Source organism: Nicotiana tomentosiformis, chromosome 8 (assembly GCF_000390325.3).
Source record: "Nicotiana tomentosiformis chromosome 8, ASM39032v3, whole genome shotgun sequence".
Classification (NCBI taxonomy): Eukaryota; Viridiplantae; Streptophyta; class Magnoliopsida; order Solanales; family Solanaceae; genus Nicotiana; species Nicotiana tomentosiformis.
Genome location: NC_090819.1, coordinates 69,347,198 through 69,359,502, shown reverse-complemented (window position 1 = coordinate 69,359,502; position 12,305 = coordinate 69,347,198). Strand labels below are relative to the sequence as shown.

The 12,305-nt window shown below is 34.0% G+C and overlaps 1 long non-coding RNA gene across 1 annotated transcript; it reads right to left on the bottom strand.

Moving 5' to 3' along the window:
* Positions 1-687: 687 nt before the first annotated feature.
* Positions 688-5,968, bottom strand: LOC104117874 (uncharacterized). The gene is made up of 2 exons (XR_011410391.1): positions 5,570-5,968; positions 688-981 (listed from the first exon to the last, which is right to left on the bottom strand). It is a non-coding gene; the product is annotated as an uncharacterized lncRNA (long non-coding RNA).
* Positions 5,969-12,305: the final 6,337 nt, after the last annotated feature.

The window sequence follows — 12,305 nt, the reverse complement described above, 5'->3', positions numbered from 1 at the left end:
CTTGTCTAGATTACATTTTCTCCAATCTATATTTACATATTTATTTATGCTTGTATTTGGTATTAAGTTGTACCACATATCTTCGGAACTGCGTATAAATTCAACTCTATCCATTTTCGGGTAATCACAAATGTCATTAATCAACTCAAGTACCTTCCCAAATTTAAATTATTTGACAAGAAGAGGAGTAAACTAATCCTAGCTTATAATAGCATAGCGAACTGCAAGTGTTAGCTAATACGCTTAGCAAACCTTTTTGACTGTAACTATTCAAGCTGTAGTAATATGAATATTTGTTTGTTTTAAGATATTATTGAAATAAAGTCAAACATATGTCTTACGAGCAGCATAAATGATGAATTTGAAGGACCTATTCTTGTAATTTGAGTCTTCTATACTCCTATTCCTTGTGATCTTATCTCCATCTCTTGTGATTTTGTCTCTTAGAGTTAATCCAAGTTATGAAAATTATTGTTGTTAAAACAATAAAATCAACCATGTTTTGCTATATATATATATATATATATATATATATATATATATATATATATATATATATATATATATATCCGAATGTCACTATTACCAGAATCTCACTCTTACAGGAATTATTTGTCATGTCATTTGCCTTGCTGGAACTTGACGTACGAGTAAACATTTTTTAACTCAGAACAATCGGACCCAAGATTCAAAATATCGATTAAATTTTAATTCCCTTTCAGATAACATCCTCTTCATTCTTAGAATCAAGTACATTAATTTTTACAAAACGTACGAAAAGGAGAGTGGAAAAGAAGTACTACAACTTTTGTCAAAATTCTCAAAGACAATAAATAATCATCCTTAGACCAAGAAAAAAAAAATTGATATCATGCTTGAATGTCGTTGTTAAGGATGGCTGAATGTGGTCATGTACATCTCTACAATTTTTTCACGAGCACTTACATCAGCAGTTGTGACTTACAATTGTTCAGATCCAGTCTGTTACAAGATAAAAACATTAAATAAAGTCATAGATAAATTAAATTTAGATAACAAGATTTTGAATCAAATTGAGTGAAATCCAAATTAAACCTCAAGTGGCGAACATTAGAAAGATCCAAAGATATTCAAAATTTACTGTTGTCCCAATTAAATTGATGCAAATCGGGCGCAAACTTTGCTCATGAATCTGCCGCCGATAGCATCTGAGCAAGGTGCACCCGAGTTGCACCAATTAATTAGAGACAACGTAAGGAAAAAAGTAGTCAGTCTGTCCGCACACTTCGTGTCTAAATAGAAAAACCTCTATAGTTAAAAATATGTGTGTGTGTCTGTGTACTATGCTACAAAAGAATGATTTGTAAGGGGACAAATGGAGGCTATTTATAGATGGAACTGATGAATGGAGGGGTAAAAAGAGGGGAAGAAACGTGACTAGAGTGGGAAATATCTTTTACTCCAAATCAGATTATGTTAATCCTTTAATTTTTAAACTTAAATAAAAAATTAAGGTGAATTTACATTTATTAATTATAGTTTATACATATCAGACACTTTTAACTATGATGTACGCAATAAGTGTGACTAAATATTTTCTTAACAATCGGGTTTAACACCATGGGAGAGATGAACAAAGTTAGGACTTACATTTGGATCTACATGAGAATACGTAGCTATGGAGTGACACTTGGGAAGTTTACGTGGAGCTAGTGTGGATGTACGTGCGCATGATCTAAGTTTTATATATTGACGGTTCATAAATATTTTATACATTAGGTTAAGCTCACCTACAATAATATGTATTTTTCATAACAAAGTTTAATATGAATACCTAAAAGATATACTCCCTCTGTTCCACGTTATATGGCATGATTCGGAATACGATTGTCAAGTTCTTAATTTTGACCATGAAATTAGATATCGATTCGTCAAGTTTTTGAATTTATTTTATATATTTGAAAACTACATAAAAAGTATTATAATTCATAATAATTAATAATTTAAAATATTTAAGAAAAATATGATCAAAGAACAACCTCGTAGACCCCCCAAATAGTGATATTGCCATATAAATTAAAATAGAGAAAGTAATACTATTAACTTGCTACAACCGATTAAATTGTATTGATAATTTTTATCGAGTACCTTTTTTCTTGTGTAGATATTTCTTATGTCCATGTGGTTCGGGATATATAAATATTTCAAAAATTGTTAGAAAGAAAAACAACAGAGTTTAGCTTAAAACATATTTTGTTTTTTCAAAATCACTCCACAATAAACTAAAAACAATCCGAAAGTAGGTTCTCACAACAACTAAGAAAACTCTTCTCGCATATAATTTCAAAACATGTCCAACATAAATTTTTAGCTAAAAATAGTATTACGGGAGACTGAGAAGGATACTGTATAATTTATATACCTAAGCAAGAAAAAGAAATTCGTTTTATTTTCCTAATTTCACGAAAGGAAAAAAGATCATTTTTGTTGATTAAGGCTTCTTAATTCATAATCAGGAATATAGGTAAAAAAAAAAGAGTTATTCTTAAATTTATTTTTGATTCTTTATACAATTAGATCTTCTATTACCTAAGGAAACAACACCATTATCTTATCTACTTTGATTCCGATAAACTAACCACTTTTCTGCTACAAACACAAATAAAATAATTAAACTTAGTGCTATTTTTTCCATAATTATTTACCAAAGATTAATTTTTCAAAAGCTAAATGTAGACCAAATCCAAAAAGCCAATAGGGTTTTCACTTGTTGAATAATTCTCCGTTAAAGCTTATTTTATATTGTAAACCTGTATGATAGAATATGTTTATCGAATTCAATAATCGACTTCATTAGTACTCTATAAAAAGAACTCTTAAAATCTAAATTAATATATTGAAATACATACTATATAAGCTTATTACTTTCTGATTTCCTTACTTAACTAATGTGTAAACATAGTTATAAAAGTGTTACCATTACAAGATCATGGTATCTGATTTTCTTTAAGTTTTTCAAGGAAGTATATAATGATCATGAGATTTTTAAGCCATAAGTTAGGATCAAATATAGAAAATCTTAAAGCATTTATAGAAATTAATTGTGATGTATTAAGAAATTCTTGAAGACGTTGCAAAATCGAGAAAATCAGCTTGAAATTTTGTAGCTTCTCTTTCTTCTAAAGTTGATAAGTAATTAGCCACCTTCATAATACATTGAGATTGGAAATATTTGCTAAGCTCTAACAATTTAGATGGATTTTATATGCATCTTAAAATCAGCTAGGTCTTAGAGATTGCCCCTGTATAGCAAACACTTGCCTTTAATTAAGACTTGGTTTCTATCCCTTATTCTGATGAAAAAGAAAAGTGAAGTAAAGCAAGAAAATAAGTTGATAGTAAAATTCATTGCTGAAACCAAATATCAGGTTAAGCTTAACGTATAATTTATAACGCCGTCCAAAATCCAATATGAATAATTATATGCAATGATCGATTTTTAAAGATTCCGAAAGAATCCAACGCTACATAACGATATATATATAATTAGTTGCGTTAGATAAGAGAATTTTCTTTATATTTTCACGAAACAGCAAACAATCAACTCCTAGATTCAAGCACAAGAGATCTTAAGTGAGTGAAGTTCAAGAAAGATTTTTCATGTGACGACCTAATAGGCCGTTTTGAGTACTAACTTTCTTTTTTGCGTTTCGAGTAACTTGCATGTGTGGTCCGTATCGACTTTCGAAAAGTTCAAATGTAAATATTTGAAGAAAATGTGATTTTTAACTTTAAAAATGGCTAGATTTGACGCGGTCAAAATTTTTGGTAAACGACTTCGGATCGGTGTTTTGACGATTCTGGTAGGTTCATATGATGAATTTAGACTTGTACGCATGTGTCACACCTCCTTTTCTACCCCACAAAAGATATATGTATTTTATGGATCGTTGTGGGTTAAAGAGTTTTTCCAATAAAAGTGACAAATTTAAGTAGGGATTATTTTATTTACAGAGTCGCCACTTGAAATTGAGTTTTTGGGGTGTTCCAAGTCACCTTTTATTTGAATCCCTAGTCAAAGGAAGATTTGACTCTATTATTATTGGTCTGCGAAAATAAAGTTCGGGTAAGGAATTCTGTTGACCGGGGAGAAGGTGTAAGGTATTCCCCGAGTCCCGTGGTTCTAGCACGGTCGCTTTATTGGCTATATTTGGCTTATATTATTTTTGGATAACCTGTGCTGTATTGGTTTCCGTGTTTTACCTATGCCCGTTTTTATTGCTTGATTAGATTTATGAAAATTATCTTGAAATAAGTCACGTGTACATGTGTGCACTCACTTTATTTGGCGTGTCAAGAATCATGCCACACATACGTACACAATTAATAACACATTTATTACTATTCAAAATTGATTGGTCAAGTCGCGTGAATGCGCACTTGTATTTGGGGTTACGTATCCCGACTATGCCACGGGAACTGTACCTATAGCCATGATGATTTATTAATCGTGCCTAAAGCAAGCTACAAATGTTCATAGATTATCTAGTTTTCAGGATTATTGCGGAAGAAATGTATGATTTAACTATTATGAATTTATTTAAAAGGATACTTAAAACTAAAGTTAATGCTACAACCCAAACAATTTATGCTTGTATCTTTACTGATGTGACTAACCAAAAGGATGAGACATGAAAAACATTTTAAACACCAAACTCTTTTAATTTCTGGCCAAAACAAATTGGTTCTCCACTTAAAAAAAACGGCCCAGAATCCTTGCTAAATGCAAATTTCTTAATATTAAGGTATCATTGTTAAAATCAAACACCCATTCTAATGAAAACTTTTAGCACAAAAAAAATGACTTACTGTAGCCGTTTAATTTATTCAACTACATTCGAGCTAAGCAGATTTCAAACAATAGTAAAGAAGCAAAATTACTCTACTAGACAATTTCGAAATCATTAGACGAAACATAGGCGTTTTCTGTACTCTTCTTTCTCTTCGTCTTTTTCCTCGTTTTTTTCCTTTGTCTATGTGATCAAACAAGTTTGAAATTACCACACTAACTTAGTACATAAAATTGAAACTCGAAATTTACAATAACATAAGGTGAACTACCATTATTTCTGCTCGAATGCTTTGGCTCTACATTTCCAGATTCAATATTCAACAACTCTTTTTATTTACTGTTAGTGACTAAAAAAAAAACATCTTAAACAACTCCTTTTCTAATTCACTAAATAATCAAAGCCATTTGAGACATAGGATGGTAGATATGATAATCTATGGAAGGCACTGCACACTTGTATAAATCAACTCATTAACCTAGGCACAAATAAATCATCACAAAGTCAATGTAACTTCAAATCTACTAAATAATAATCTAAACATGAGAGATTCTGTATGTGAATAGCAGAAAACGAATCCAGATTTCATAGCAAAATAGAAGAATCGATTCACTTTATTTTTTTTATAGAACAATAACTTGAATTCAAAGGATGAATACCTGATTGTACGGGAATTACTCTATGAGTGCCAAATAAAGGCTAGACAAAAGGCAGAATGAAGCTCAGCAAAACAAAAATACCTTTTAGCAAGGAGGATCTGACTTTGTTTGCTCAAAACTAAAAGACGACCAAGACCGTGACTCTAGAACCTCGAATTCGTAGCTTGCCGGAGTTCGACGAACCTCAGACATACTCGACTAGGCTTGAATATTTTTAATGATTGAGATTGGGACTGATATGTGCTACCTTGTCACTGATTTTTATGAAATTTCAGGTGGATTCAAAGTGGATTTGTAGTGATATGTATTGAAGATGAAGCTGAATTTAAGGAATGGCTGAAAGTTTTTTTGTTTTATCCTAGAAAGACGGAAACTCGAATTGAGGAAGAAGGCTGCCCGTTGTTTTCTTTCTGTTCCCTCTCTCTTGTGCAAAGATAATCCCCCACCTTTCGTGATGAGTGTGTGTGTTTCATATAAGAGAGAGATGAGGAAGGGTGAGTTGTTAAAGAAGAATAGTGAGAGTATGGGTTGTTAGGGAATAATTGTCAGGAATAATTTGTGAGTGGGCCAAGGGTGAGTAGAAAGTGAGTGTGTGCACGTGAGGGAGTTGGGGGAAAAGAGATAAAATGAGTGTGTGATGTGAGGAAGATGGGGAAAAGGGATAAAATAAGAGAAGGTCTTATCTGAGGGGAATATTTTGCGGGGAAGGGGAAAGGCATAAAAGAGAAAGGAAAAATTGTGAGAAGTGTGTGCATGTGCATTCAAAATTGTGTTGGTAAGATCTAAGAGATTCTTTTTTTTGAAATAAGAAGTTTGTTACCAAACTTTTTATCTGCCGTGAGTTGGCATAAAGATAATTAATTTTTTTTTTATTTTAGTCTGTTATTTCTTTTAAAACTAATAAAATGCTTAACTTAAAAAAATGTAAAAAGATCAAGAATAGTTAGACCTAGGAGAAAATACAAGAAGTGTGACTATTTTTGTAGTTTTAAATTTTATTAAATAAATCTACTAAAAAATAAAATAAAGCTAAAATATAAAGATTAAACTTAAAACTATTTAAATACTAAAAAGTGTTAAAACAAATATAAAGATGGTCAAAATTAGGTGCTCACAGCATGTTTGGTTGGGTCCCGGGGTGATCCGAGACCATTTTGGTACTTTATATGAAAAGTTGAAAAAATGAGTTTAAACTTTGAAAATTCTTGAGTTTTTGATCTTAATTTGATGATTTGAGCTTACGAGCGAGTTCGTGTAATATTATGATACTTACATAGATGTCCAGATTGGAGCCCGAGGGGCTCGGGTGAGTTTTGGATGCACTGCGAATGGTTTGGACAGTTGAGAAAAATGCTGGTGTTGCTGAACTGCAGGTCTTGCATTTGTAAGGTTAGGCTCGCATTTGCGATTACTGGGAAGGGACTGGGCACTTCACTTTTGCAAAGTCTTTATCGCTTTTGCGATCTGGAGGATATTCGCATTTGCGACACTGGGAATTTTGGAGCAGTTTTGCAAATCCGAAGCTTGGTTCGCTTTTGCGAGAGGTTGGACCTTCGCAAATGCGAAGGGTTGGTTACATTTGTGACATCTGGGAGGCTCATACATTGGTCTCTTTTGCGATGAGTGATTTGCTTTTGCGAACGCTGCAATTGCGAATATGAGTTCACAATTACGATATTTGCAGCTAGGTAAAAATTGAAAATTTCGGGACTTAGCTCATTTTATACCATTTTTGAGACCTAGACTCCATAGAGGCGATTTTTGGAGAATAATTTCTTCCCAAGTTCATATGTTAGTAACTTTAACTTGTTTTCATTCAATTTTTATTAATATTTCATGAATTTTACTATCAAATCTAAGATTATAGAGTAGAAATTAGGAATTTTATAAAATTGATATTTAAACCTCAAATTGAGGTTGGATTTCTAAATAAATCACATATTTCGGCTCGGGAATGAATGGATAATCGGGGCTTGGTCTTAATTTCAGATTTCGACCATGTGGGCCAGATTGACTTTTTGTTAACCTTTTCAATTATGTTAAAGATTGAACCTTTTGGTATAAGGGTAGTTTCTAAAGCTTGTTTTGACTTGTTTGAGCAATATTTGACTAGATTTGGTGGATTTGGAGGCTTGTTCTAAAGGAAAGCCGTGTTGGGTTGTTGATTATGTTTCGAAATAAGGTAAGTATCTTAGTTAGCCTTGATTGAGAGAAATAGGGTATAATTGAGTCTATTTGCTATGTTATCTATGTGTTGAGGGCAACGTCTATGCAAAGTAACGAGTATATATGCATTGGCCATGGGAGAAACATGGGGTAGAATTAGCCTTATTTGTACCATGTTACTTTGTGTGTTATGTCTTCCATGGTTTAGATCGGTTGTATAATTCTTTGATTTTTCGTATTCATGTTATTTCCTATGTTGAGATTATTGAAATATTAGGAGTTGAGATCGTTGAATTATTGATTGGTTGTTTGTGCTAATTTGTTGGTAAATTCTCATATGATGAGTCATGTTCAAATACTATTTTTGATGTTGAATATGCTTCCCACCTCGCTTTGTATTGTGTTGTATGTAATGCTTGGTGAGGAAGAGCAAAATGCACGAAGGGTGTTGACGTGCTTGTGAGGAAGAGTGATTATGCACGAATGATATTTTCGTGCCTTATTCATATATTGATATCATTGCACAAAGGGTGTTTTCGTGTTTGAGTGAAAGTGAGGATATGCACGAAGGGTATTTTCGTGATTGCTATTATATTATGATATGAGGATGAGAATAAAAGTACGAAGGGTGATGTCGAGCCGTTCTGTTGACTTCATTTCTCCTTACTTTATATTCGAAATGTGGATTTGGTTTTGTGGCTTCACTATTTACTTTTAAAAGGTTATTGAGAGTTGTTGTAAAACCACGAGTTGAGGCCTACTCAGTGACACTTTACTACTTTCCGTTTTATGCCCCTTTGCTTGTGTACTTGTTGTCCATTTTACTTGTTGTTATCATGTTGTTATACTTGATACGTTATCTGTTATTTCGTTAGCTCTTGATATATAGCTACATTGGTTCCTTGTAGGTGTCTTGTCTTATGATCGTCACTACCTTGTCGGGTTTAGGCTCGGTACTTATCGAGTATTTTGGGTCGATCGTACTTATATTATACTTCTGCACTTCTTTTGTAGATTCAGATATTGGTATCAGGGGAGTCCCGATAGGTGCTTAGATGATACCAGACAGGAGATTCGAGATAGAGCTGTATTCCGTTCATAGACTTTAGGGCCATCTTCCTATTTCTATTGTACTGTTTCTACTTTTCGGACAATGTTGTACTTCTTTCAAAATAATATATTTAGTTAAATCTAGTAGCTCATGTACTGTGACTCGACGTCTCGAGATAGTTGAACGTTAGTGTGGATTCTAGACTTATCTTGTACACTTCTAAGTTGCTTTTACAATTTGTTATTATCTTGCTATTAGTCGTTAATTGCAATTCTTTCGTATCTTTCTGTTGTGTATTGGCTTGCCTAGAAAGCGTTGTTAGACACTATCACGACCTCAATTGGTTGGAATTTATGGTCATGACAAGTTGGTATCAGAGCCCTAGGTTGTATAGGTCTCACGAGTCTTAAGCAAGCTTAGTAGAGTCTGGAAGATAATACAGAGACGTCTCTACTTATCTTCTAGAGGCTATAAGGCTTTAGGAAACTTCACTTTATTTCTTTCTCTATCTGGCGACTTTGTTCTATCATTAAGATTGAATCTTTGTTCTCTTATTCTCTCACATATGGTGAGGACGCGTATTTCATCCGCGGTTGATCAGGAGCTGGAGCCCAAGAGTGCAGCCACTACCAGGGGTAGGGGCAGGGGCCGAGGAAGAGCAAGAGGTAGAGATAGAGCTCAACCTAGAGCACTCGTAGCAGCACCCGTTATTGAGCCACAAATAGATCATGATGAGGAGATCATAGTTTGACCGAGCCAGTAGGACCAACTCAAGTTCTAGAGGGGTTCATTGCTACCCTAGTGATTCAGGATGCCTTAGTCCGCAGGTTGGCTTCATGGAGAGTATAGTTCCGTTCGGCGTGTTTCTTGTGTCACCAGCCATTTCTCAGGCCGAGAGAGGAGTTCAAACTCCCTCTACTCACAACCTAGAGAAGATGGCACATGGTTATCAGACCCCAACAGTTCTACTAGTTGGGGCGGTTTAGCCTGTTATTGCTACACAGCCGGGGGACAAACCCGCGGTATCAGCTGATGAGCTTAAGAGGTTGGATAGGTTCACCAAATTGTTTTCCCTTCACTTTAGTAGTGCGCCTTTAGAGGATGCCCAGGACTTCTTGGACCATTGCCATAAGATATTGTAAAGCCCCAGAAATATTTCTAACAAGATTAAGCCTAATTCGAGCTAAAGAGAATAATTAGCGAGACCTCGAAGTACATACAGAACCATATGAAAGTAGCAGGGTCATTGGGATACTTGAACATAAGGTCATAAGGGTTATGGGTCCTTAGGTTGAGTGGCTAAATGAATGACTTGGAGGGTTTAGCAAATAAAGGAGGAAAAAATTTTTTGTACCAGCGTAGCTAGGATGCGTAGCTAAAACTAGAAAGAAGAAAATATGAGAAGGAGAAGCTTCGGCTGTGCGTAGCTACGTAGCCAGGCGTATCTAGGATGTGTAGCTACACTAGCATGCGTAGCTAGAAATAGAGGTAAAACAAAAGGGACTTCAGATGCGTAGCTAGAGTGTGTAGCTACGCTCAGCTCCTATGCACCCCATTTTCTATAAATAGAAGGAGGCGGGGAGAGAGAATTTGAACAAGGTTTTGAAGCTTTGATATTTTGGAGAGAGAAAGGGTCAACCCCCACATCTGATACACTTCAAGGTATGGTTTCTTGGTACATCTATGATATTATAACATCATTATATATTAGAACTAACACATATATGGACCCAATCTATAGGAATTCACTTGAATATTGAAGAATCACCAAGAACACCAAAGAAGATATTTTCTAGGGTTTCCTTCAAAAGATAAATTCTTCTACTACAACCTCATTTATGAGATATAAATGAGTATATATATGGTATTCATGATGTTAAGAAGTAGTTAAATATGAGTAATTATGAAACCCTAGTTGGATATTGATGGTTGGTGATTGGGGAAGACATGAATAGTAACTTGGGGTATTAAATGGAGATTGTTTAGATGTTTATAAACTTAATAGGCAATTAAATACTACAAATGAGATTGTTAAGAATGGATGAACACATTTGGTAGGAAAGATGAACTTTGAGTACCTATAGTCAAGAGTAAAAGCCTAAATGGGTCTTGTTGGGTATTGTTGAATAACTCTTGACTCGTGTTGGATATAATTATATAGATTGTGATTGGTTGAAGACCTTGGATACTTGTGGTAAATATTTGGGAGCATATGGATATATGTTAAAACTTACTACTTCATGGAGCTTTTCCTCCAAATTTCATATCGTAAAATGATTTAGAATATGACTTGTAATTGTGGATCCTAGCTTTGGGGACGAGCGGGTTGGGATTACACCATTCCTAGTATTATAAGTCGTTATGTGCCATTAATGAGTATTTTATGAAAAATATAAAGTGTAACATTTTGGAAATATTTTTACATATTGGAGTATCACTTGTTGAACTAAAAGATAATTCTCATTTTGTTAATTCCTTTTTACATGAAATTGAAGAAGGTTTTTATTTGATTCTTGTTCAAGTGGTTGGATTGGCTATGAACATCGTAAATTGATTTGAAGTAGGCTTATTTTAGGCTTATAAGCTATGAATCTATTTTAGAAAAGTCAAATATTTTGGGAGTTACTAGTAAAGACCACCGAAATTGATTCGAATTTTGAATTCATTACCATGGAATTATACGTACCGGTGTAGGGTCATATTCCAAGATTAAGCCGAGGTTTGTGGGATAAAATCCCATAATTTGTGGATAAATGATAATTACTAAATGTAATAAGGTTAAGTCGACTCGTACGGTGCTACGGAAAGCCTCCCGGACAAGTAAGGTCAAATACTTGTGGCTAGGTTAATCACCTAGTGTTATTTCTATTATGTCGATATCGGTATAGTGCTCCCATTAAAGGTAAAACCTCACATGATTTTGGTTGAACTTAAAGGCTAAAGGAAATGACTTTGAACTATGTTTTACATTATTTTATCATCTTCTTGTTTAACTTATGAATTGATATAAATGCTCCCTTGTCATATCAATAATTTTCATATCTCTTAATCTTCTTTTCCTATCTTGTCCCACTCTTTGGGAAAACGGTTCATGATTCATACTAGGCATGTGGAGCTTAGGCCCTTTGGCCAAATTTCCATTTCTGGTTTCAAGCGCCAGTCCTAAGCAGTGCGAGCTCTGTGGTGGATATCTCCACATCTCCAGTTGATACTTTTTGTGAGGCTCCACTCTTACTATCGTGGAGTAACATTTATTTTATGCTTTTGAGTCATCAGGGCTTGTCTTGGTCGACTATAATTATTCCGTGTCATAGAAATTCCATAAATAATAGTAGTTTATTCTTTTGGGTTGTAAGATATGGTTACTCATATGGCATGCATGAATGAACAATTATATTTATGTCTTTTGTTTAATGAAAAGAATCATTTTAAAGGTTAAGTTTCATGCATGAATTTTATTGTTTTAAAAATATTTATGTTTCAAAAGGCTTTCGCATGCATATAAGAGAGGAGTTATATATGGGTTTTGGTCGCTCGGGTCGGGTAGTATGCCAAGTATCGATCACGTAAATCTTAGGTCGTGACAAATTTGGTATCAGA